At 46.7% G+C, this 21,296-nt stretch overlaps 1 protein-coding gene across 1 annotated transcript in view; it reads right to left on the bottom strand.

The window, feature by feature from the left end:
* Positions 1 to 21,296, bottom strand: part of TANGO6 (transport and golgi organization 6 homolog) — a 252,551-nt gene that overhangs the window by 1,775 nt on the left and 229,480 nt on the right. The window lies entirely within an intron of this gene.

Here is a 21,296-nt window from a genome sequence, read left to right as displayed (position 1 = left end):
CCCCAGCTCCCCACAAAGCCCTTTGCCACCACCCACAGAATGGGCAACTATCTTATGAAACCCGGGAGGCTTTTTTTTTTTTTTTTTTGGAGACAGAGTCTCACTCTGTTGCCAGGCTGGAGTTCGGGGGCGTGATCTCAGCTCACTGCAACCTCCACCTCCCGGGTTCAAGCAATTCCCCTGCCTCAGCCTCCTGAGTAGCTGGGACTGCAGGTGCATGCCACCACACCCAGCTAAATTTTGTATTTTTAGTAGAGACGGGGTTTCACCATGTTGGCCAGGATGGTCTCAAACTCTTGACCTCATGATCTACCCGCCTCGGCCTCCCAAAGTATTGGTATTACAGTCATGAGCCACTGCGCCTGGCCTAGGAGGCTATTGATTCAGCAATCATGCCTTTCCTTGCCCCTACTTTAAAAATCTGTCACCAGGCCGATGCAGTGGCTCACACCTATAATCCCAGCACTTTGACAGGCCAAAATGGGCAGATTACTTGAGATCAGGAGTTAGTGACCAGCCTGGCCACCATGGTGAAACCCCATCTCTACCCAAAATACAAAAATTTGCCATTTGTAGTCCCAGCACTTTGGGAGGCCGAGGTGGGTGGATCATAAGGTCAGGAGTTTAAGACCAGCCTGGCAAACACAGTGAAACCCTGTTGCTGCTAAAAATACAAAAAATTAGCTGGGCATGGTGGCAGGTGCCTGTAATCCCAGCTACTCGGGAGGATGAGGCAGGAGAATCACTTGAACCCAGGAGGCGGAGGTTGCAGTGAGCTGAGATCAAGCCACTGCACTCCAGCCTGTGCAACAGAGTGAGTGAGACTCTGTCTCAAAAAAAAAAAAAGTCGGCCGGGCGCGGTGGCTCAAGCCTGTAATCCCAGCACTTTGGGAGGCTGAGACGGGCGGATCATGAGGTCAGGAGATCGAGACCATCCTGGCTAACACGGTGAAACCCCGTCTCTACTAAAAAGTACAAAAAACTAGCCGGGCGAGGTGGCGGGCGCCTGTAGTCCCAGCTACTCCGGAGGCTGAGGCAGGAGAATGGCGTAAACCCGGGAGGAGGAGCTTGCGGTGAGCAGAGATCCGGCCACTGCACTCCAGCCTGGGTGACAGAGCCAGACTCCGTCTCAAAAAAAAAAAAAAAAAAAAAAGTCTGCTACTACAGTTTCCATTTTTCATGAGCAATGCTCCGATTTTATGGTCTGATACGGAATTAGGAGGGTGTCAAAAGTACCTATTCACAGGAGCTCCTACTTCCCCCAAAAATCCTCCCGACTTGGGAGCTAGAACTTCTAGCAAGAAACAGGTTTGAAAGGAACAGGGAAACAAAAATAAGGGGACTGAGGCTGGGTGCGGTGGCTCAGGCCTATAATCCCAGCACTTGGGAGGCCAAGGTGGGTGGATCATTTGAGGTCAGGAGTTTGAGACAGCCTGGCCAACAAGGTGGAACCCCGTCTCTACTAAAAATTAGCAGGTGTGGTGGCGTGCACCTGTAATCCCAGCTACTGGGGAGGCGGAGGTTACAGTGAGCCGAGATCATGCCTGGGCAACAAAGTGAGACTTCACCTCAAAAAACCAAAACCCAAAACAAAACAGTAAGGAGATTTAGGGACCAACTGGTCCAACTAGGGACAGGAGGCAATTGGGCCACAGGGGGTCATGAGACTTATCTGCAGCTACTTGTAAAGTTACTTCTGGTCCAGGGCGTTTTGCCTCAAATACTACTACTTTTTGGGTCAGAGACTATTTTAGGTACTTTCTATATATGATCTAATTTTTCTGCCAGTCCTATAGACGAAAGTTATTAGCCCTATCTTATATTTGCAGAAACTGAGGGTTAGAGGGTTAAAGTTACTCAGCTAAAAAAATGATGGAGCCAGGTTTCCAACATTCAGAGCCTGTGTCCTTATTTTAAATTTTTATTGAAAAGATAATACAGTACAAAAGAGCACATATTAAAAAGTAAGGCTCTCTTCTACTCCAGACTCCTAGCTGCTTCCCTTCTCAGAGGACATCACTCATATAAAGACATATTCTCATTGTTTACAAGCACACGTGTATACTTCTGTTTCTTGTCTCCTCCCTGCAAGATTTTTTTTTTTTTTTGAGACGGAGTCTCGCTCTGTCGCCCAGGCTGGAGTGCAGTGGCCAGATCTCAGCTCACTGCAAGCTCCGCCTCCCGGGTTTTCGCCATTCTCCTGCCTCAGCCTCCCGAGTAGCTGGGACTACAGGCGCCCGCCACCTCGCCCGGCTATTTTTTTTGTATTTTTTAGTAGAGACGGGGTTTCACTGTGTTAGCCAGGATGGTCTCGATCTCCTGACCTCGTGATCCTCCCGTCTCGGCCTCCCAAAGTGCTGGGATTACAGGCTTGAGCCACGGCGCCCGGCCCCTGCAAGATTTTTGAGACAGAGTCTCGCTCTGTTGCCCAGGCTAAAGTACAGTAGTACAATCATAGCTCACTGCAGGCTCAAACTCCTGGGCTCCAGCAATCCTCCATCTCTGCCTCCCAAGTAGCTGGGACTACAGGCATATGTCACAATGCTTGGCATTTTAGTGTTTTGCTATTTTGCCCAGGCTGGTCTTGAAATTCTGGGCTCAAGCAATCCTCCCACCTCAGAGGTTGGGATTACAGGCATGAGCCACCAAGCCCAGCCTTTCCTTGCCTTTTTAAAGTACAAAATTATATTCTATGCTTTGTTGTATACCATGATTTTCCCCCCCACTTAACATATTTTGTAGCCGGGCACGGTGGTTCATGCCTGTAATTTCAGCACTTTGGGAGGCCGAGGCAGGTGGATCATGAGGTCAGGAGTTTGAGACCAGCCTGGCCAACATGGTGAAACCCTGTCTCTACTAAAAATACAAAAATTAGCTGAGCATGGAGGCGCGTGCCTGTAATCCCAGCTACTTGGGAGGCTGAGGCAGGAGAATTGCTTGAACCCGGGAGGCGGAGGTTGCAGTGAGCCGAGATTGTGCCATTGCACTTCAATGTGGGCAACAGGGCATGACTTCATCTCAAAAAAAAAAAAAAAAAATTTTGTATAATTGGCACATATGGAAATAACTTATTTTTTATAGTTGCAGAGGATGAATGTAATGCAATTCATTTACTCATCTTTCCAATGAAAGTAATTTAAATTCTTTTTTATCTTTTGCTATTGCAAATATTGCTGCAATAAACAGTTTTGTTTTTGTTTTTTTTTCCTGAGATGGAGTCTGGCTCTGTTGCCCAGGCTGGAGTGCAGTGGCCAGATCTCAGCTCACTGCAAGCTCCGCCTCCCGGGTTTACACCATTCTCCTGCCTCAGCCTCCTGAGTAGCTGGGACTACAGGCGCCCGCCACCTTGCCCGGCTAGTTTTTTTGTATTTTTTAGTAGAGGCGGGGTTTCACCATGTTAGCCAGGATGGTCTCGATCTCCTGACCTCGTGATCCGCCCGTCTCGGCCTCCCAAAGTGCTGGGATTACAGGCTTGAGCCACCGCGCCCGGCCATAAACAGTTTTTTGAAGATGGGGTCCTGCTATATTGCGTAGGCTGATCTTGAACTCCTGGCCTCAAGTAATTCTCCCACCTCAGCCTCCTGAGTAGTCAAGATTAGAGGCATAAGCCACTGTGCCCAGTGCAATACGCATTCTGATACTTAAGTCATTACAGACATGTATAAGTATATCTGTAGGACAAATATCTAGAAATGGAATTTCTGGCTCAAAAGGTAATGCGCATTACAATTTTGATAGATATGGCCAGAGAGGTCCAATAATTTATATTTTTCTTAAACACTATGAAAATTCCTGTTTCACTGGCCAGGCGCGGTGGCTCAAGCCTGTAATCCCAGCACTTTGGGAGGCCGAGACGGGCGGATCATGAGGTCAGGAGATCGAGACCATCCTGGCTAACACGGTGAAACCCCATCTCTACTAAAAATACAAAAAAAAAAAACTAGCCGGGCGAGGTGGCGGGCGCCTGTAGTCCCAGCTACTCCGGAGGCTGAGGCAGGAGAATGGCGAGAACCCGGGAGGCGGAGCTTGCAGTGAGCTGAGATCCGGCCACTGCACTCCAGTCCGGGCTACAGAGCAAGACTCCGTCTCAAAAAAAAAAAAAAAAAAAAAAAAAAAAAGAAAATTCCTGTTTCACCGTATTCTTATCAGTGCCACGTACTATAAACTCCTCATTTTTGCTAATCCAGTAGAAAAAAATAGCATTTTGCTATTATGAATTTGCATACTTCTAACAAATATATAAACATAAATTTGTATTTTTTTCTGGTATGTATAATTCAGCTTCTCCTTAATGATTTGTAAAAACTCCTTTTTTTTTTTTTTTAAAGTCCATTATCTGTCATATGAGTTGCAAATATTTTTCTCCCAGTCGGCATTTTTTCTTTGTGAAATTTTTTATTCTAGTGAAGAAATTTCCATTTTTGATGTAGTTAAATTTATCAAATGTTTTCCTTTGTGGTTTCTGGATTTTGTATTTTGCTTAAAAGAAATAGGGCCTACAATCTTAGCCATTATACTATGCAATGTTTCTTTATTTTATTTTATTTTATTTTATTTTATTTATTTATTTTTGAGACAGTTTCGCTCTTGTTGCCTAGGCTGGAGTGCAATGCGTGATCTTGGCTCGCTGGAACCTCCACCTACCTGGTTCAAGCGATTCTTCTGCCTCAGCCTTGGGAGTAGCTGGGATTACAGGCATGCACCACCACGCCCGGCTAATTTTGTATTTTTTTTTTTTTTTTTTAATAGAGACAGGGTTTCGCCATGTTGGTCAGGCTAGTCTTGAGCTCCTGACCTCAGGTGATCCGCCCACCTTGGCCTCCCAAAGTGCTGGGATTACAGGCATGAGCCACTGCGCCCGGCCTATTTTTTATTTTTGAGACCAAGTCTCCCAGGCTGGAGTGCAGTAGCTGAGACGGGCGGATCACCTGAGCTCAGGAGTTCGAGACCAGCCTGGCCAACATGGCAAAACCCTGTCTCTGCTAAAAATATACAAATTAGCTGGGCGTGGTGGTGCATGCCTATAATGCCAGGCTGAGATAGGAGAATCACTGGAACCAAGGAGGCGGAGGTTGCAGTGAGCCAAGATTGCGCCACTGCACTCCAGCATGGGTGACACAGCAAGACTCCATCTCAAAAAATAAAAATAAAAATAAAAATAAAATAAAATAAAATAAAATAAAATAAAATATAGAAACATATATTTAACTTAATAAACTCTAAGCAAAGAGTCTGTAAGGCCATTTAACAAGGGAAACATCTAGAGCTTGCCTTTAAAAGGCTTATGGTCTAGTGGGGATGAATAAGAAGATATTCACGTAAAGACAGACAATACAGGATAGAACATGGTAAGGGTCACAGGGAGCAGAGAGAGGGTGATGAGACATCAGAGAAAAGAGAGGCCACATTTTAGGAACAGGACACTGGAGATGGTGAATGGAAATGATGGGAAACAGTTAATCCAGCGGGTAACAAGCACATGGTCTGGGCCCAGGGTCCCCTGAACATTCCACCAAGTAGACTGTGTCTAGCACCACGCGTCTTAGACTTGCTGTAGGAAGAGAGCAAGAGCCTTTCCATCTTTTGATATTCCTGATCAGCATGGGCACTGGGGAGTGGAGGCAGGAAGTCAGGGGAAAGGGCTACATAGAACAAGCTCCCCAGGCTGACTCTTCCCCACAGCCGACCTGCCTCTGGCTGCCTGTGCTCCAGCTGTGCTGGCCTTTTTTCTTTTCTTGCCTGAACAAAGCTCCTCTCAAGGCCTTTGCATATGCTAGTCCCTCAGCCTGGGAGGCTATTAATATTTTGCTTCCTCTTGCTAGGACTCCTATATTCTTGGCCTCTGGGATTCTTCCCCTCACCCCCGCCCCAGGTCAGTCTTCCTGCCCTTCCTGGAGTTCTGTCTGTAGCCCCTATCATGGAAACATTGGGGGGTGGGCAGGTGGTGTAAAAAATAAATAAATAAAACATAAAATAAATATTGATTGTGTACTTTAAAAAAGGTTTTCCTCTCTAGATGGTAAGTACTACTGACACTGAGGCCATGTTTTGCCTTTTTTTCTTTTTTCTTTTTTGAGAAAGTGTTGCTTGGTTGCCCAGGCTTGAGTGCAGTGGCTCTATCTCAGCTCACTGCAAACCTCTGCCTCCTGGGTTCAAGCGATTCTCTTGCCTCAGCCTCCCGAGTAGCTGGGATCACAGGCACGTGCCACCACGCCTGGCTAATTTTTGTATTTTTAGTAGAGACAGGGTTTCACTGTGTCAGCCAGGATGGTCTCAAGCTCCTGACCTGAAGTGATCCACCCACCTTGGCCTCCCAAAGTGCTGGGATTACAGGCGTGAGCCACCATGTCTGGCGGCCTTGCCTTTTTCACTCTGGTATAACCCCAATGCCTCAGAAAGTGACTGGTACATTGCTCATACCTAAAAAAAAATATGAATGAATAAAGACATTCATGCGTGCTACTTCTGGCTAGTCTCTCACTTGGTAAAAGCAGAAACTCCTAAGAATGTCAACTGAAACACTGCCAGACAACCAAGGCCGGCTTCATGGGTATGCGAACTGCAGTCACACAAGGTCCCATGCTCAGGACAGCCAGGTTTGCTTGGTCTAATAATCTGTTGTTGCCATCCTAAAATTCTTCCAGCCTGGGTAATACAGCAAGACTTCATCTCTACTAAAAAAAAAAAAATCAGCCAGGCATGGTGGCACACGCCTGCAGTCTAGGGCATGGAGGCTAGGCCTGGAGGATCCCTAGAGCTCAAGAGTTTGTGACCACAGTGAACTATGATCGTGCCACTGCACTCTAGCCTGGGAGACAGAGTGAGACCCCCGTCTCAAAAAAAAAAAAAAAAAAAATCATAATAATCTTATTTTTGAACTGTTTTTTTTTTTTGAGACAGTCTTGCTCTGTCGCCCAGGCTGGAGTGCAATGGCGCAATCTTGGCTTACTGAAACCTCTGCCTCCTGTGTTCAAGCGATTCTCCTGCCTCAGCCTCCTGTGAACTTGTGTTTTGTAAATGAAGTCCATGCTCCAAGACAGGGAGCATGAATGTCAGTGGAGGAGGTAAGATTGTGTCCACTCCTCTTTGCCAGAGCATTTGCATCTGGAGTTCACTGTGCCCCATAAGCACAGGATTCTGGTGGTCGCATTTGAACCAGAGCAACTCCATTTTGAGTGAGGGCTGGGAAAATGAGGCTGAGACTTGCTGGGCTGCATTCCCAGAAAGATAGGTATTCGTAACCTCTAGATGTTTATGGTTAAGGGAAGAAATTAATAATGTTTACTAAACAGATTCAGACTTAGAAGTGTCCAGATATCCCGATACCTGGAGAACAAAGACATTTTTAATTTTGCTTTAAAGATAATAATATTGATTCTTGCAAAATACAGTAATTAAGAAATTTAATCCTAGCCGGGCGCGGTGGCTCAAGCCTGTAATCCCAGCACTTTGGGAGGCTGAGATGGGCGGATCACGAGATCAGGAGATCGAAACCATCCTGGCGAATACGGTGAAACCCCGTCTCTACTAAAAATACAAAAAATTAGCCGGGCGAGGTGGCGGGCGCCTGTAGTCCCAGCTACTCGGGAGGCTGAGGCAGGAGAATGGCGTAAACCCGGGAGGCGGAGCTTGCAGTGAGCTGAGATCCGGCCACTGCACTCCAGCCTGGGAGACAGAGCGAGACTCCGTCTCAAAAAAAAAAAAAAAAAAAAGAAATTTAATCCTTTATCACAAGCCCTTGAAGCGGAGTACCTCTCCCCATATATACGAGTATTGTATCTAGGGTGGACGCGTTCCTCCTCTTAGTTTCGGGAACGTCCTACTCTGTCTATGGAGTAGCTGTTCTTTCACTACTTTGCTCTCTTAATAAATTTGCTTTACTTTGCACAGCGGACTTGCCCTGAATTCCTTCTTGCATGAGGTCCAAGAAGCCTCTTTTGGGGTCTGGATCGGGACCGGTTTTCTGTAATATACATACACATATACATATTTATACACACACACACCACTAATGGTACTTTCTTCTTCTTGTTTTGTTATTTGTTTTCCCCAGCAAGCAGCCCTGCATTTTAATCTGCACTGGGACCCACATATGATACGGTCAGCCTGCAAACAACCCTCACTGCTCCTTGCCCAGTGTCACCACGTGAAGCGTCTGAGTCCTGTGAGCAAACCTCAGCAAGATGCTGCCTGGTCCCTACTGGGCAGTTACCTCCTGGGCTTTCTCAGGGAGCTTCTGAGCCACAGTCAGGTCTCCTAGGTCGGGGGCCTGACTCTGTGGCCTCGCCCAAGTGCCTTTTTTTTTTTTAGATGGAGTTTTGCTCTGTGCCCAGGCTGAAGTGCAATGGCATGATCTCGGCTCACTGCAACCTCCGCCTCCTGGGTTCAAGCGATTCTCCTGCCTCAGCCTCCCATGTTGCTGGGATGACAGGCACCCACCACCACGCCTAGCTAATTTTTGTATTTTTAGTAGAGACGGGGTTTCACCATGTTGGCCAGGCTGGTCTCAAACACCTGACCTTGTGGTCTGCCAGCCTCGGCCTCCCAAGGTGCTGGGCTTACAGGCGTGAGCCACTGTGCCCGGCTTCAAGTGCCCTTTCTAACCTGTCTTTGGGCGAGGAAGTCTTATCTTTCCTGAGGCTGGCAGCATGAAAATGAGCTAATTCCCAGCAGAGGATGACTCTCCACCGCTATTGCCTCATGATTACTCACTCATTCAATAATCAGTACTATGGGCCCCTGTCATGCCCAGGCAGTGTGCTGGTGATAGAAAAGATGAATAAGGCACGAACCCTCCCAGGTGGCAGCTACAGCCCTGTGGGGAGGCAGTACACACACCCCACATGGAGTGATCTCCATTCTAAGAGAGAAACGCAGGCAATTCTGTACGAGTAAAGGAAGTCATTTCTACCTTTGGAGGTGGGTGGAGGCAGAGGAACCTGCGCCTACTATGTGAAAGTGCCTTCACTCTGACATTTATTCCTAGCCAATGGGTGGCACCAAGGAAATGGGTTGGGGGAACTTTAGTAAGTCTTCTAGCTCCCAAGCCACCACAGCAAAAAAGGCAGTTTCTAAGCAAAACCAGCATGCTTGCTATGCAGGTATAGCCTAAAGACAAATCGCCCAACACCCTCTCCAATGGATTATACCCCAAAGCGTCTCTATATATAGAAATTCTAGAGCTTTCACTTTTTTTTAAAAAAAGAGGGTCTCACTCTGTCACCCAGGCTGGTCTCCTGGCTTCCCATGCCCCATCCTCCAGTGTTTGTTACAAGGTCATTTTTTTTTCTCCTTCTAGAGGAATCTTTCACTTAGAAATATCTTTGAGATTTTTTTGCTAGAGCCTCCTAACATTCAAAGTCAAGTCAGCTTTTACTTGTTAAAAAGGGATACTCACAGGTATTCTGTTCTTTCTCTGTGTGGGTAGGAGTTCCCCCCTGGGTACTTCTGTGTCCTTAAAATAACAATACTGCCTGTGCAAAACCCACTCCACACTTGAGGGGTGCTGAGCTCCCTGTTATCAGTTACCGGATCTCTTTTTTTAGTAACTGAGTGTTAAGCAAAGGCTCCTGCTTAATTAATGGGTCTATCTTAGCAACCTACCTTGGTATAGAGCTTCTTCCCAATCCCTGTGACTCTAGGGATCCCACACATCACAGGACTTCCTCTGGACTCCCCAAGGATCAAAGCTTCCTGCCAGCCAGGGATTGTCACCAAATCCCATGGATCAGGGGCTGAATACAAGGAGAGTTCAAAGGTAAAGTGACAGGAGCCTCTGTGGGGGGCAGGATATAGGCAATCCCACAGCGGAAACCTCTCATTATGAGTTCAGCACACCTGCTGTTCATCCCCCGACTGTATCAGGCCCAGGGACTCCAGGGCAAGGTGGAGCGGGTATGGCTGTGAGTAGGCTGGGTGCGTCTCATCCAGAGGAAAGCTAGTTTAGCTGCTTGCAGTCAGTGGTTGAAACAAACACTTTCGCCATCTGAGAAGCTTAGGCCAAGGATATCTTAAAGAAGTACCCAGACTCCTGGTCTGAAAACTCTTTGGAAGGGGGTGGTATTCAGGTTCTTTATCAAAAGAATTTAGAGAGTGCATGTGACACACACACACACGGTCTCCCTCTCTCTTCTCCACCCTCCCTCTCTCCAGGCGCCAGTTGGCCTGAAACACACAAAGCTGAAGCTTCAGGGACAAGGGCAGTCTTTAGGGTTAGACGTGGCTCAGAAAGGACCAGAAGAGGTTTGGCAAACTGAAAAGGGAACGGTGTGAGTAAAAGACTGCCTTGGGCAAACAGGTGCACTTTCAATGGAAAAGCAGGAAGACAGTGTTTGACTCTTTCAATGAGCTTGACCTGGAACATCTGCGGACTGGTTGTATCTTTAAGATCAAAAGAAGAAATAAATGGCAAATATCTTTCTTCTCTTTACTTCCTAAATTTATTTGTTTGATTATAAAAGACACATTACCACAATCCAGAATATATAAAAATAGAGGAAGAAAGAAAAAAGGCTTTAGTTAGACTACCTCTCTAACACAAGCTCCATGAGTAAAGACAGTAATGAGTAGATTCATTTATACTTAAAAATTATTTTAATATTTTAAGGGTTATTTACATTTCAAGGTGTTTTTACTACTGGAACTTAGTGAATGAAATGGCTATTCTGTTCTTATTGTGTGAGATCAACAAGACACAACACAAATGGTCAAAAATAAGACATTTACAGAAATAAGGACTCTGGAAATGGTGATCTAGCAGAGGCTTTTCCATCTATAACTTCTTAATAGGAAAATGAGTTGCTAAATAGAAAAGGACAAAAAGATTAAATGCTAGCATACACTCATTGTGTCAGAGGTGTCCGAACCAGAGCGACTCCATTTTGAGTGAGGGCTGGGAAAATGAGGCTGAGACTTGCTGGGCTGCATTCCCAGAAAGTTAGGCATTCCTTTTTTTTTTTTTTTTGAGACGGAGTCTGGCTCTGTCGCCCAGGCTGGAGTACAGTGGCACAATCTCGGCTCACTGCAAGCTCCACCTCCCGGGTTCATGACATTCTCCTGCCTCAGCCTCCCGAGTAGCTGGGACTACAGGCGCCTGCCACCACGCCCGGCTAATTTTTTTGTATTTTTAATAGAGATGGGGTTTCACCGTGTTAGCCAGGATGGTCTCGACCTCCTGACCTCGTGATCCACCCACCTCGGCCTCCCAAAGTGCTGGGATTACAGGCTTGAGCCACCACGCCCGGCCAGGCATTCCTAACCTCTACATGTTTATGGTTAGGGGAACAGATTGATAATGTTTACCAAACAGACCCAGACTTGGAGTGTCCAGATATCCCAGTATCTGGGAACAAAGGCATTTCTAATTTTGCTCTAACTAAGACATCCCTAATATTATGGTGGCTCATACCTGTAATCACAACACTTTGGGAGGTAGAGGTGGGTGGATTACCAGAGGTCAGGAGTTCGAGGCCAGTCTGGCCAACATGATGAAACCCCGTCTCTACTAAGAGTACAAAAATTAGCTGGGCATGGTGGTGGGTGCCTGTAATCCCAGTTACTTGGGATTCCATCTCAGAAAATAATAATAATAATAATAATAATAATATTGATTCTTGCAAACTATAGCAATTAAGAAAATTAATCCTTTATCACAAACCCTTGTAGTGGAGCACATCTCCCCAAGATCTTTTTTTGTTTTCTGTTTTTTTCTGAGATGGAGTCTCCCTCTGTCACCCAAGTTGGAGTGTGGTGGTGTGATCTTGGCTCACTGAAACCTCTGCCTCCCAGGTTCAAGTGATTCTCCTGCCTCAGCCTCCCAAGTAGCTGGGATTACAGACAAATGCTTCCATGCCTGGCTAATTTTTGTATTTTTAGTAGGGATGGGGTTTCACCATGTTGGTCAGGCTGGTCTTGAACTCCTGACCTCAGGTGATCTACCCGCTTTAGCCTCCCAAAGTGCTTGGATTACAGGTGTGAGCCACTGTGCCCGGCCCCAAGATCTTTTTCTATGGTATATAATAAGCATTATACCTAGAGTGGACATGTTCCTCCTCTTACTTTCAGGAATGCCCTACTCTGTCTATGGAGTAGCTATTCTTTCACTACTTTCTTTTCTTTTCTTTTTTGAGAAGGAGTCTCGTTCTATCGCCGAGGCTGGAGTGCAGTGGCACGGTATCGGCTCACTGCAACCTCCGCTTCCTGGGTACAAGCAATTCTCCTGCCTCAGTCTCCTGAGTAGCTGGGACTACAGGCGCGTGCCACACCTGGATTTTTTTTTTTTTTTTAAAGTAGAGACGGGGTTTTGCCATGGTGTCCAGGCTGGTCTTGAACTCCTGACCTCACGTGATCTGCCCGCCTCGGCCTCCCAAAGTGCTGGGATTACAGGCATGAGCCACTGCGCCCGGCCCACTGCTTTATTTTCTTAATAAACTTGCTTTTACTTTGCAATGTGGATTCGCCCTGAATTCTTACTTGTGCGAGATCCAAGAGCCCTCTCTTGGGGTCTGGATAGAGACCCCTTTCCTGTAACAATTGTATTTAGAAATTCCATCTTCTATAGAACCAAGAGATGAAGCAAATAAAGATCAAAAAGAAAGAAGGCTACATTCCACACAATCCTATCAACCACCAATTGTGACTCCCTTTGTGGCTGAGTAATAAATAAGAGGCACAAAGACAAAAACAGAGGAGTAACAGGGAAGTTATACACCGAAATAAAAGACAGGTGAAGACAGGGGAAAGAGGTGAACTGCAGTTGTTGGCTGGAGATTGTCCTGGAAGAAAAAAAGTTTCTCTAGATTGAGGCCCATGAGAAGACTCCAGAATCCGACTAGTTCTGTTTAAAAACATGTTGGAATAAGCATTAGGTGTGGTATGAATCTGTCAGAAGGCAACAGTCCATCTTCTAAGCACCTTCATCTTGCCCAAGATGTGATTTTGTGGCTGAGAGATGTGACAGGGAACAGATGAGACTATTATGGGGCAGAGAGGCAAGAATCGTCAGTAGAGAACAACTCAGCAAAATTTCCCAAATTGTGTGCAGGAGACTAGGCTAAGTATTCTGCTGAATGGCTCCCACACCCAGGAGCTCACACGCTGTTGGGGAAGCAGACACACAGAATTAAACCTAATGGTCAGGAGGCAGGCAAACTGGGTGAAGTGGACCCTAGAGCTCCAATTACTAGCTAGGAAATTTTGAACAAACCACTTCTAGGAACCCCAGTGATCTCATCCGTAAAATGGGAATAAGTTTGCCTCCTGAAGGTTGCAGTAAGAATTAATGTATCTAAAGATCCAAGCACATGGCCGGGTGCGGAGGCTCATGCCTGAAATCCCAGCACTGTGGGAGGCTGAGGCGGGTGGTTCACCTGAGGTCAGGAGTTTGAGACCAGCCTGGCCAACATAGCACAACCCCGTCTCTACTAAAAATAGGAAAAAAATTACCTGGGCATGGTGGCGGGCACCTGTAATCCCAGCTACATGGGAGGCTGAGGCAGGATAATTGCTTGAATCTGGGAGGCGGAGGTTGCAGTGAGCCAAGATGGCGTCACTACACTCCAGCCTGGGTGACAAGAGCGAGACTCTGTCTCAAAACAACAACAACAAAAAACAAAGATCCAAGCACAAGGACTTGCAAATGGTGGGTGCTAAAGAAGTGATGGTTTGTCAATGAAGACTGTGACCTCTGTGAGGGTCAGGACCATGTCCATCCTGTAACTCTTACATCACTGAGGCCTGGAAGAGAGTCTAACATGTAGTAAATCTTTGAAGAATGAATGAATGGCAATGGTAGCTAATCCTTACATAGTACTTAGTATATGCCAGGTTTGATTCTAGGCATTTTGTCTACATTAACTCAATCCCCACAACACAATTATCATTTCCAATTTGCCCAGGTTCACACAGCTAGTAATGGGTAGATCCAGGATTCAAACCCCGGTAGCCTGACTCCAGAGTAGTGTTCTTTATTAATCACTATACTGTACCATCTCTCAAAGCAGTTGTTATTATGGCTATTGTTATTATTGAGACAGAGTCTCTCTCTGTACCCAGGCTGGGTTACAGTGGCACAATCATAGCTCACTGCATGCAGCTTTGAAGCTCAGGTGATCCTCTGTCTCAGCCTCCCAAGCAGTTGCAACTACAGGTGTGCATCACCATGCTCAGCTAATTTTTTTTTTTTTTTTTTTTTTTTTTTTTTTTTTTTTTTTTTTTTGAGACGGAGTCTTGCTCTGTAGCCCGGGCTGGAGTGCAGTGGCCGGATCTCAGCTCACTGCAAGCTCCGCCTCCCGGGTTCACGCCATTCTCCTGCCTCAGCCTCCGGAGTAGCTGGGACTACAGGCGCCCGCCACCTCGCCCGGCTAGTTTTTTGTATTTTTAGTAGAGACGGGGTTTCACCGTGTTAGCCAGGATGGTCTCGATCTCCTGACCTCGTGATCCGCCCGTCTCGGCCTCCCTAAGTGCTGGGATTACAGGCTTGAGCCACCGCGCCCGGCCTGTTTTTTTTTTTTTTTAAGATAGAGTCTCACTCTGTTGCCCAGGCTGCAGTGCAGTGGTGTGATCTTGGCTCACTGCAACCTCTGCCTCCCAGGTTCAAGCAATTCTCCTGCCTCAACCTCCCGAGTAGCTGGGACTACAGGCATGTGCCACCAAGCCTGGCTAATTTTTGTATTTTTAGTAGAGACAGGGTTTCTTTTTTTTTTTTTTTTTTTTTTTTGAGACAGAGTTTTGTTCTTGTTGCCCAGGCTGGAGTGCAATGGCACAATCTTGGCTCACCGCAACCTTTGCCTCCTGGGTTCAAGCGATTCTCCTGCCTCAGCCTCCCGGGTAGCTGGGATTAGTCATGCGCCACCACACCCAGTTAATTTTGTATCTTTAGCAGAGACGGGGTTTCTCCATGTTGGTCAGGCTGGTCTCGAACTCCCGACTTCAGGTGATCTGCCCGCCTCGGCCTCCCAAAGTGCTGGGATTACAGGCATGAGCCCCCGTGCCCGGCCAGTAGAGATAGGGTTTCACCATGTTGCCCAGGCTGGTCTCCAACTCCTGACCTCGTGATCCACCTACCTTGGCCTCCCAAAGTGCTGGGATTACAGGCGTAAGCCACAGCGCCCAGCTTTTTTTTTTTTTTTTTTGAGATGGAGTTTCGCTCTTGTTGCCCAGGCTGGAGTTCAGTGGCGCAATCTCGGCTCACTGCAACCTTCACCTCCCAGGTCTCCAGGTTCAAGTGATTTTCCTGCCTCAGTCTCCTGAGTAGTTGGGATTACAGGCGCCTGCCAACACGGCTGGCTAATTTTTTGTATTTTTAGTAGAGGGGGTTTTACCGTGTTGGCCTGACCTCAGGTGATCCACCCATCTTTCCTCCCAAAGTGCTGGGATTACAGGCATGAGCCACCGTGCCTGGCCTCGGCTAAATTTAAAAAAAATTTTTTGCAGGCCAGGCACAGTGGCTCATCCCTATAATCATGGCAGTTTGGGAGGTAAAGGTGGGAGGATTGCTTGAACCCAGGAGTTTGAGGCCAGTCTGAGCAACATAACAAGACCCTCTTGTCTATAAGAAATAATAGAGGCCGGGCGCGGTGGCTCAAGCCTGTAATCCCAGCACTTTGGGAGGCCGAGACTGGCGGATCACGAGGTCAGGAGATCAAGACCATCCTGGCTAACCCGGTGAAACCCCGTCTCTACTAAAAAATACAAAAATCTAGCCGGGCGAGGTGGCGGGCGCCTGTAGTCCCAGCTACTTGGGAGTCTCGAGGCAGGAGAATGGTGTGAACCCGGGAGGCGGAGCTTGCAGTGAGCTGAGATCCGGCCACTGCACTCCAGCCTGGGCGACAGAGCGAAACTCCGCCTCAAAAAAAAAAAAAAAAAATAAATAAATAATAGAATTAGTCAGGCATGGTGTCACGCATTTGTGGACCCAGCTACTTGGGAAGCTAAGGAGGGAAGATCAGTTGAGCCTGGGTGGTTGAGGCTATAGTGAGCCGTGATTGTGCCACTGCATTCTAGCCAGGGTGGCAAAGCAAGAAAGACCCTAGCTCAAAAACAAAAATAAATTTTTCGTAGGGATGAGGTCTTGGTATTTTGCTGAGGCTGCTCTTAAACTCCTGGCCTCAAGCAATCTCCCTGCCTCAGCCTTTCAAAGTGGTTATTATTTTCACTACTATGGAGTGGGAGGCATAAGGCACATATAACCATCTGCCTTACAAGTATATTGTGGGGGGTCAAAAAAGATAATGTATGTGAGAGTATTTCACTATCATCAGCAAAGTGATAACTAATTCAAAGTATTGCTATTATTACCACTACATTAAGAAAATTTGGTTTACCACCAAGGAATAAGAATAGGAGGGGAAGGCCAGGTGTGGTGGCTCATGCCTGTAATCCCAGCACTTTGGGAGGCTGAGGTGGGCAGATCGCTTGAGGTCAGGAGTTCAAGACCAGCCTGGCCAACATGGTGAAACCCTGTCTCTACTAAAAATACAAAAAAAATTAGCCGGGCATTGTGGCATGTGCCTGTAATCCCAGCTACTTGGGAGGCTGAGGCCGCAGAATTGCTTGAACCCAGGAGGCGGAGGTTGCAGTGAGCTGAGATCACGCCACTGCACTCCAGCCTGGGCAACAGAGCAAGACTCCATCTCAAAATGAATGAATGAATGAATGAATGTATAGGAGGGGAAAGGCACAGCTCTGAAAACAAAGAATAGAGAGCAGAAGCCAAAGGCAGAGTGGCTGGGCGGATGAATAAATGAAGGGGATTGAGAGGAAGAGGGAGGTGGTGTAGATGCGAGGAAATGAATTTAATGTGGTCTGAGCACAGTATCGGGCCAGCGCGCGTCAGATGATGTTGGTGGCTGGCATACTGGAAGCTCTGATCAAGCTATGCCGCAGAATGGAAAGCATCAGGAAGAAATCTGCCCGGCAAGCAGAAAGGGGCCAGACTCCAGGGTCTTTGAGGCGAGTGGGCTCTCTAAGATAATGGGCAGGAAACAAATAAATTGGGGAAGCAGAATGGACACAGACAATCTGGACCTCATTCAGGAGCTCTGGACTGAAGAAGAATAATGCTTTCCTGATAAAACCCAAACTTTCACTTTGATGGGTCTATGAAAAAGAAATTAGGGCCAATTCAAACCTGAAAGACCAGGCTTTTGAGACACTTCACTGAAAGCGTCGGGACAGTCAGTAAAGAAAGGCAGGATTACTAATGTCTAAGAGATTTCTACCCATGCCTGACAGATAGAGAATCTCAAACACACTGAAGTTCACAGTGGCATTATTATTAACTGGAGGTTACTGAGCTTTTCAAAAACCTTTTATTTTAAAAGTATTTTTCTCTGCTAGACCTAGAGATAAATGGCAGTTTTACCCTTTCTGGATTGTGTCTGGCTGCTAAATGGGGAGAGCATCTAAACTGCAAATTGGAGATGGGGTGGAAAGGGGATGAGGCGGGTATCATGTGTGGTTTGCACTGAGAAAAAGGGAGAAATATTTAACTGGCCAACTGCCAAAAATGCTACAGGGACATGGACAGTCTAGGTTGTTTAGGGACAAAGACCAAGATGGTGGGTAGCAGTTAACCCTTGGGAAGGATGATAGCTCAGGGGTCCTAAACCAAAAATAGGCAGTCAGAACTCCCAACACCTAACTGTGTATGCTCCCCGGCTGGCTTATGCTGAGGCATGCTGCCCAAGGGCTGGAGTGGTCAGTGACCTGCAGCTGGGACAGGAGTGGCAGCCGTGGTGGCAAGAGCAGCGGTGGCAAAATGTTTCAGAATGTCTTTAAATAGCAACCTGAGGAAGGCGGCAGCTTTCCTACACCCCCACAAGCCCTGAAATAGCACAAAGGCAGCAGGGAAAATGGTCGGAGTGTGTGCAAAGGCAGCAGGCTACTGTTTGTGAGAAAAGAGATTGGGAGCGTTGTCCTGAGAAGGTGAGTACAACCCAGCTTTCAAACTGTACTCAATTATCACATATGGGGGAACAGGCTTCATTGTTTCCAGTCCTTCAAGATCTCCATGCAGACAACCCACTGAGGGCACCACAGTTCTGTTTCCTTTCTGCACGGAAAGCCTCCCACGTGGGATTAGACAGTATCTGAAAAAGGCTCACTACTACTGTTTATTGAGTGTTTACTACATTTCAGTCATTGTGCTAAGCCCTGGACACACATTATCTCATTTAACCCTATAAGACAGGTATTATTAGCCCCAGTTTATGAATTAGGGCACAGGAGGTTAGGGAGGTTTAGAGATTTGCTCAAGGAAAAATAGCTAGAATTTAAATCTGCATCTGTCAGATCTAAGTTCACAAACCTTGCTTTTCATATGTGCATTACTAGGAAATCCAATATGCATGAGGACACCATGCAGAGAATTCGATCTTCCTCCTGCACCATCAAAAGTTATTTATTTGGATGGTGCCTGGCTGGTGAGAGAAGACGGGGAGCAGTAGATGGGCTGGTGGCTGACTCCACGGTTTAGGCTTCCTTTAGGATGCCAGTTTGCTTTAGGGCACCCTGAATCACCTCAGGCTCGCCCTGGTCACACAGCCTCAGGTCATGCCTCTGTGGATGGAGGAAGTGCAGACTGCAGTCCTTAGCGCATTTGCTCACAGGAATTCAGCTCTGTGCAAGATGCTTCAGGAACATAAGGTGCTGCAGTAGGACCAAAGGCCAAAAAACCCATAGTCCCTGGCACATCAGAGGCTCTGGTAAGGGTTTGTATTATGTGCTAATATATGCAGGGCATGAACCAGACTTGAAAAAACAACCTCCCACCCACACCAGAAAAGTATGGCTATAGAGCTGGGCGTGGTGGCTTATGCCTGTAATCCCAGCACTTTGGGAGGCCAAGGCAGGCAGATCACTTTAGGTCAGGAGTTTGAGACCAGCCTGGCTAACAAGATGAAACCCCGTCTCTGCTAAAAATACAAAAATTAGCCAGGCGTGGTGGCACATACCTGTAATCCCAGCTACTCAGGAGGCTGAGGGAGGGGAATTGCTTGAATCCGGGAGGTGGAGTTTACAGTTAGTCAAGATTGTACCATTGCACTCCAGCCTGGGCAACAGAGAGCCTCCAACTCAAAACAAAATAATAATAATAATAATAATAATAATAAAGAAAAGTATGGCTACACCGTCCAGAGTGTATACCATTGCCTCTGAATGATACCATCATTCTAGTTAATGATTCTCTATCCTTACTACTCATTAAAATCCCCCAAAGAACTCTGTTTTGTTTTTTTTTTTCCTTTGGAGATGGAGTCTCGCTCGGTCGCCCAGGCTGGAGTGCAGTGGCCACTGCGACTGGCCAGGTTTTTGCATTTTTAATACAGATGGGGTTTCACCATGTTGGCCACACTGGTCTCTAACTCCTGACCTCGTGATTCACTGCCTTGGCTTCCTAAAGTGCTAGGATTATAGGCATGAGGCACTGCGCCCGGCTGATTCTTTTTTTTTTTTTTAATTTCTTTTTATGGACCAGGCACGGTTGCTCATGCCTATAATCCCAGCACTTTGGGAGGCCGAGGTGGGTGGATCACACGAGGTTAGGAGTTCCAGACCAGCCTGGCCCACATGGTGAAACCCCTCTCTACTAAAAATACAAAAATTAGCCAGGTGTGGTGGCGGGCGCCTGTAATCCCAGCTACTCAGGAGGCTGAGGCTGGGGCTGGAGAATCGCTTGAACCCAGGAGACGGAGGTTGCAGTGAGCCGAGATCTTGCCACTGCACTCCAGCAGGTGACAGAGTGAGACTCTCTCTTAAAAAAAATAAAAATTAAAATTAAAATTAAATTTATTTTTATGCTCCCCAGGTAACTCTTACAATCTAATAATAATAAGATGCTCCCCAGGAAACTAATAATCTAATAATAAGGATGCAGGATGGTAGGAAAAAACACTGGCTAGGAGACTGCAAGAGAGATACCACGGTTTCAAAAGGAGAGGTCACTTTTTCATAGACTTTGCCTATGAACAATCTAAGCATCAGGTACAGGCAAAGTGATTTGGACATAACCTATTGCACTTCTTGGAATTTTCTGAATTATCAACAAGGATTTTATTTTCCAGAAGGCAGGTGGTCAGAATAAGTTTTGACCCACAAATTGAAATTGCATCTTTTCCCCAAAAATATTTTTAAAAATTTGTTCTTAAACATACGTATGTGAAGTATGATTCTGAAGATAGAGAAAGTCACAGGCTACCGAAATGCATTTTTTTTTTTTTTTTTTTTTGGAGATGGCGTCTCACTCTGTTGCCCAGACTGGAAAGCAGTGGTGCGATCTCTGCTCACTGCAAGCTCTGCCTCACCGGTTCACGCCATTCTCCTGCCTCAGCCTCCCAAGTAGCTGGGACTACAGACCCCTGCCACCATGCCCGGCTAATTTTTTGTATTTTTAGTAGAGACGGGGTTTCACCATGTTAGCCAGGATTGTCGCCATCTCCTGACCTCATGATCTGCCCACCTTGGCCTCCCAAAGTTCTGGGATTACAGGCATGAGCCACTGAGCCCGGCCCTGAAGTGCATTCTGTAGGAAGATGAAAGGATAAGATAAATGCAGCTCCTCCTTGGCTGGGAGCAAGCATTATGGCAAAAACCTCTGCCCAGAGGGGACGAATTAAAGGAAATACATGAGCTAAAATTTTGACAGCTAAATAAATATAAATATAATGGGAAGATGCTTTTTCTTTTTTTTTTTTAGACAGAGTCTTACTCTGTCGCCCAGTCTGGAGTACGGTGGCACGATCTTGGCTCACTGCAACCTCTGCCTCCCAGGTACTGCTTCAGCCTCTTGTGTAGCTGGGACTACAGGTGCATGCCACCACACCCAGCTAATTTTTGTATTTTTAGTAGAAATGGTTTCACTATGTTGGCCAGGCTGGTCTGAAACTCCTGACCCTCTGGTGATCCACCTGCCTCGGCCTCCCAAAGTGCTAGGATTACAGGCGTGAGCCACCACGCCCGGCCAGAAGCCAAATTTTGAAAAGCAGAGTGGTTCTAGCCAAACATCAGTATTCATTCTGTCACTCTGCCTCAGGACTCCTTCACTCAGCTGCTTTGGTGATAGCATGTCCGCAACCCAACTGCAACAACAACAAAACCCTATAGGTGTTTCCAAGTAAGGAGGCAAAATTCCCTCCTTAACTTGTTCAGACAACTTTTGCTCTTGGGAAACCTGAACACTAGATTTTGGAAGTCCCAGAATTCCCGCTTTTTTTTTTTTTTTTTTTAGACGGAGTCTCCCTCTGTCACGAGGATTTTGGAAGTCCCAGAATTCCCGGTTTTTTTAGACAGAGTCTCCC

This window comes from Chlorocebus sabaeus, chromosome 5 (assembly GCF_047675955.1).
Source record: "Chlorocebus sabaeus isolate Y175 chromosome 5, mChlSab1.0.hap1, whole genome shotgun sequence".
Lineage (NCBI taxonomy): Eukaryota > Metazoa > Chordata > Mammalia > Primates > Cercopithecidae > Chlorocebus > Chlorocebus sabaeus.
This window is presented reverse-complemented; position numbering and strand designations above follow the sequence as displayed.